The following is a 6,000-nucleotide window of genomic DNA, read 5'->3' as shown; positions in this document are numbered from 1 at the left end:
TGTAAACAAAATGTCACAGTGGCAGTGTGTTCCAACAGCAGAGAGGACATGATGCTCAGATGGAGATAGAGGACACCGTACTGATAATTTCAAGTACAGTACAGGGTCCCCAAAGATCCTGAATTTTTCTCTTTTTAAAAATAGTGGATATACTTGGAGAGGTTATAAAGGAATGTTTATAGGTTTGTAGAATGAAGGTTGTAATTCAAACCTCTGGACAGCGGTTATATCTGCAAGACATAAATATCTGAATGACATCTAATTTCCTGCCTGGCATGATGAACATTTTTAGCAGTAAGCGGAGAGCCTTCAGAGTGAATCGTCTGTCTACGCTCAAACTGCATAGCGTTTTACATGGAGCTAGGGTGTCATAAAGAGTACTGTGTAGCCAGGGTGTCATAGAGAGAGCTGCGTAGCTAGGACATCTGCCAAAGTTGTTATTTCTCTATTTTTACCAGTATTGGGTTAGACATATACAGTACTCTACTGCAGTGGTTCCCAACCTTTTTCGGTTACTATACCACCAACTGAATTTGACTCTGCCTGAAGTACCCCTCATGTACATTTTACTAGTAGGCCTATGTTCTCATGGGATAGGTCAAGTACCCCCAGAGGTGCTGGTTCCCCCTGTTGATAGGCCAAGTACCCCCAGAGGTCCTAGTCCCCCAGAGGTCTTGGTACCCCCTGTAGATAGTAACAATGCACAAAGAATTGTAGTGTCCCAAGTGCAAGGGAAGTCACATGTGTAATATAACTTGATGCTTGATGTCTCTATTTGATAGAGGTGAAGTGAGGTCACATGAACCCTGGCAGGTGGGCTCCTGTCCTCGCCAGCCATCACTGAGACTCTTTTTAAGGAGATGGATGCGCCAAACCAAAGGGAAAGGAGGTCATGGCACTGGACACGCTGTGCTCTATTATTCCACACACAATAGCGCTGTGCTGGACATGCCTGACAGAGCATCAGCCCTCTGGTTTTACTAACTTACTGGAATGTCCTATCTGGGTTTTGTATGTGGAGAATGTACACAGTAGATGCTTAGAAAGCCACTGTGCTCCAGTTCCTCTGTGCTGACCCTCACTTCCATAGGTATTCTTGGGCCTCTATGGATGCAATCCCCCGATGGATGCAGATGCTCGAGGGACAGACCAATCCAAACACAAACAGAAATGCTTCTTGACTCTGAATGAGCACCAGAGCCGGGCTTTAGGGGATGGCAAAGCCGGGCATGGACCCCCAAATAGAATTTGTGCCCCCCCAGTTTTGCTTCACCATAAATATAACAAACGGTATATGAATGACCCTGCCTGGTTTTGCCAGTTGTGCAGACCGGGACAGAGGCTATATCTGAGGACAGGTGGGGATGTAATAATGTATTTTTTTTATGCATTCTGATTGGGTACCTAGTCGTGCAATGTCATTAGGTACTGCCTTCAGTACCTTGTTTCGGAAACTCGTTGGATACAGTGTGGGGGGTGTTTCTAACAGACCGCCGTGCCCAAAATATTATTTCTTCATTAATTTGCTTTTTAGGTCAATGCCGTTTTTTGATTTATCTGTGATTCTTAATGTCATACCTTGCTTTTGCAGGTCTAATTGCTATTGATAGATATACAGCTTTGAGTTATTTGAGGGGTATAGGGACAATGACCAACTTAGCCTATTGGTTGTGCTCTGAGGTGAAGCTAAAATTGAGAGTGCATCTAACATTATCCTTTTATTGCGCTGACTGGCTGTAGTCTTCTGTCCTGAATACATGGATACAGTGTGTGCTGTTTAAATGAGCATATTTTGGGCCGCCAGTCTTCACTGGGCTTCTCTTCAAAATTGCATGCTTTCTTGGGTGCAAAATGACAGTTGTTGTTGTTTCAGACAGGCCTACATTTTTTTACATTTTGTATGTAAGATCAATACTGTGTAGCCTCTCAATCTGTTATCATCCCTTTCCTGCAGTCAAATGACCAAATTTCCCTCTAGTGGCCTCATGGGTGGAATGTTATTTATATTTCCCAAAATGTCATAATAAATAAACAAACAAAAATTAACACAGAAAATCGGATGTTTCTACATCAAACGGTTTTGTTATATTTCAGTCTTCTGTGATGTACAGTACCAGTCAAAAGTTTGGACACACTTACAGTTGAAGTCGGAAGTTTACATACACTTAGGATGTCATTAAAGTCATTAAAACTAATTTTTCAACTTCTCCACAAATTTCTTGTTAACAAACTATAGTTTTGTTATGCACATCTACGTTGTGCATAACACAAGTAATTTTTCCAACAATTGTTTACAAACAGATTATTTCACTTATAATTCACTGTATCACAATTCCAGTGGGTCAGAAGTTTACATACACTTGACTGTGCCTTTAAACAGCTTGGAAAATTCCAGAAAATGATGTCATGGCTTTAGAAGCTTCTGATAGGCTAATTGACATTATTTGAGTCAATTGGAGGTGTACCTGTGTATGTATTTCAAGGCCTACCTTCAAACTCTTTGAAAGCCTCTTTGATTGACATCATGGGAAAATCAAAAGAAATCAGTCAAGACCTCAGAAAAATAATTGTAGACCTTCACAAGTCTGGTTCATCCTTGGGAGCAATTTCCAAATGCCTGAAGGTACCACGTTCATTTGTACAAACAATAGTACGCAAGTATTAACACCATGGGACCACGCAGCCATCATACCGCTGAGGAAGGAGATGCGTTCTGTCTCCTAGAGACTAACGTACTTTGGTGCGAAAAGAACAAAGCAATCCCAGAACAACATCAAAGGACCTTGTGAAGATGCTGGAGGAAACAGGTACAAAATTATCTATATCCACAGTAAAACGAGTCCTATATCGACATAACCTGAAAGTCAACTAAGCAAGGAAGAAGCCACATCTCCAAAACCGCCATAAAAAAGCCAGACTACGGTTTGCAACTGCACATGGGGACAAAGATCTTACTTTTTGGAGAAATGTCCTCTGGTCTGATGAAACAAAAATAGGGCTGTCTGGCCATAACGACCATCGTTATGTTTGGAGGAAAAAGGGGGAGGCTTGCAAGCCGAAGAACACCATCCCACCCGTGAAGCACGGGGGTGGCAGCATCCTGTTGTGGGGGTGCTTTGCTGCAGGAGGGACTGGTGCACTTCAGAAAATAGATGGCTTCATGAGGCAGGAAAATTATGTGGATACATTGAAGCAACATCTCAAGACATCAGTCAGGAAGTTAAAGCTTGGTGTCATGACTTCCGCCGAAGTCGGTAACTCTCCATGTTCAGGTGGCGTTCGGCGGTCGACGTCACCGGTCATCTAGCCATTGCTGATCCACTTTTCATTTTCCATTTGTTTGTCTTTGTTTTCTACACACTTGGTTTCATTCCCCAATTACTTGTTCATGTATTTAACCCTCTGTTTAACCCATGTTTTTGTGCGTGATTGTTTCTATGTTCATTCGATATGTTATGGCTGATTTTCAATGGGTGCTGTTTTCACCCATGCGTAATTGATTACCGTTTATTGTTGGTCAAGTGTATTGTTACCTTGTGCCTTTATTTTGAGTAAAGTACGTTGCTCATTCAATCTGCTCTCCTGCGCCTGACTTCATGCACCAACTACACTCACCTTCTGACAGAATCACGCACCTAACCATATGGAGTCAGCAGGAGCAGACAGGGGTCGAGAAGCATGTCCAGCAGCATGTGGCCATGCTACAACATCTTGGCACCGCCATGGATCGCGTCCTGCAGACTATGGATCATTGGCAGAGAAGAGGAGTTCCTCCAGTGTCTCCACCAGCACCACCAAGGGCACCACTACTCACCTCTCCTTCACCCGGTCCCAGTGGGATTCGGCTCGCTCTTCCGAGGGAGTATGATGGGACGGCTGCGGGATGTCAGGGGTTCCTACTCCAGCTGGACCTCTACCTGGCAACCGTCCACCCGGCTCCTTCGGGCCGTGAGAGCGTGTCCGCCCTCTACTCCTGTCTCTCAGGGAAAGCCCTGTACTGGGCCAATGCCGTAAGGGTGGAGGAGAAGCGATGTATGACCAATTCAAGTATTTCTCATCCACCTTAGGCAGGGGACGAGGAGCGCACAGGAGTTCGTTTTCGACTTTTGGACCCTGGCCACAGGCGCGGGGTGGAACGAAAGGGCCCTGATCGATCACTACCGTTGTAGTTTGCGTGAGGACGTCCATTGGGAGTTGGCCTGCAGGGACACCACTCTCACCTTTGACCAGCTGGTGGACCTGCGCATCCGGTTGGATAACCTGCTGGCTACCCGCAGACATCCAGATCGGGGTCTGTCGATTCCATCCCCCAGCACCACCGCTCCTATGCCCATGGACCTGGGAGGTGCTGCACTTAGGGCGACCGGAGGAGGGGCCGGTCCATGCACCATCTGTGGCCGCAGAGGGCACACTGCCGGTCGATGCTGGGGAGGTTCCTCTGGGAGTCGAGGCAGCAGGCAGGGCACTCTCGTGTCACCGCAGGTGAGTCGGCACCAGGCTCACCCAGAGCCCTCTGTTGCACACATGTTTTTGTATATTAAGTTTCATGAGTTTTCCCCACATTCCCAGCATAAGGCACTTGTAGATTCAGGGGCAGCTGGGAACTTTATTGAAAGATCATTTGCCCATAGTTTAGGGATCCCTATTGTTCCAGTGGATATGCCCTTCCCAGTTCACACCCTAGATAGTCGACCATTAGGGTCAGGGCTAATTGGGGAGGCCACCGCTCCACTGGGCATGGTGACGCAGGAGGGTCACAAGGAGAGAATCAGTCTTTTCCTTATTGATACTCCTGTGTTTCCCATGGTGCTGGGCATACCCTGGTTGGCCTGTCATGACCACACTTTTTCATGGCAACAGAGGGCTCTCACGAAAGTGCTCGGGGAGATGTTTAGGGGTTTCTGTTGGTGCGACTACCGTGGAAAGTCCAGACCAGGTCGACTTGTCTCTCGTAAGAAGAGGGCCACTCAATTACCACCCCATCGACGGGGGGATTGCGCGATAAATCTCCTGGTAGACACAGCACTTCCCAGGAGTCACGTGTATCCGCTGTCACAGGATGAGACGACGGCTGTGGAAACATATGTCTCCGAATCACTGGGGCAGGGGTATATTCGGCCCTCCACTTCACCTGCCTCCTCAAGTTGATTTTTTGTGAAGAAGAAGGATGGAGGTCTGCGCCTGTGTATTGACTATTGGCCGCTACCTCTCATAGCCAGTGTGATTGAGTCAATGCACAGGGCGCGCTTCTTCACCAAATTGGATCTCAGGGCACTATTAGTACCTCGTCATGCCGTATGGGTTGATGAATGCTCCATCAGTCTTCCAGGTCTTTGTAGATGAGATTTGCAGGGACCTGCAGGGCAGGATGTAGTGGTGTATATTGATGACATCCTAAAATACTCCGCTACACACGCCAAGCATTTACCCCTCTGTTTCCCCCATGTTTTAGTGTGTGATTGTTTCTATGTTCATTCGGTACGTTATGGCTGATTTTTCGACGGGTGCTGTTTTCACCCGTGCGTAATTGATTACCATATATTGTTGGTCAAGTGTATTGTTACCTTGTGCCTTTATTTTGAGTAAAGTACATTGCACACTCATTCTGCTCTCCTGTTCCTGACTTCATGCACCAGCTACACCCACCTTCTGACACTTGGTCGCAAATGGGTCTTCCAAATGGACAATGACCCCAAGCATACTTCCAAAGTTGTGGCAAAATGGCTTAAGGACAGCAAAGTCAATGTATTGGAGTGGCCATCACAAAGCCCTGACCTCAATCCTATAGAAAATTTGTTGGCAGAACTGAAAAAGCGTGTGCGAGCAAGGAGGCCTACAAACCTGACTCAGTTACACCAGCTCTGTAAGGAGGAATGGGCCAAAATTCACCCATCTTTTTGTGGGAAGCTTGTGGAAGGCTACCCGAAACGTTTGACCCAAGTTAAACAATTTAAAGGCAATGCTGCCAAATACTAATTGAGTGTATGTAAACTTCTGACC

The sequence above is a fragment of the Oncorhynchus mykiss genome, chromosome 4 (assembly GCF_057628025.1).
Source record: "Oncorhynchus mykiss isolate SJ-2025 chromosome 4, ASM5762802v1, whole genome shotgun sequence".
Classification (NCBI taxonomy): Eukaryota; Metazoa; Chordata; class Actinopteri; order Salmoniformes; family Salmonidae; genus Oncorhynchus; species Oncorhynchus mykiss.
The sequence above is the reverse complement of the archived record's forward strand: the minus strand, read 5'-3'. Positions refer to the sequence as shown.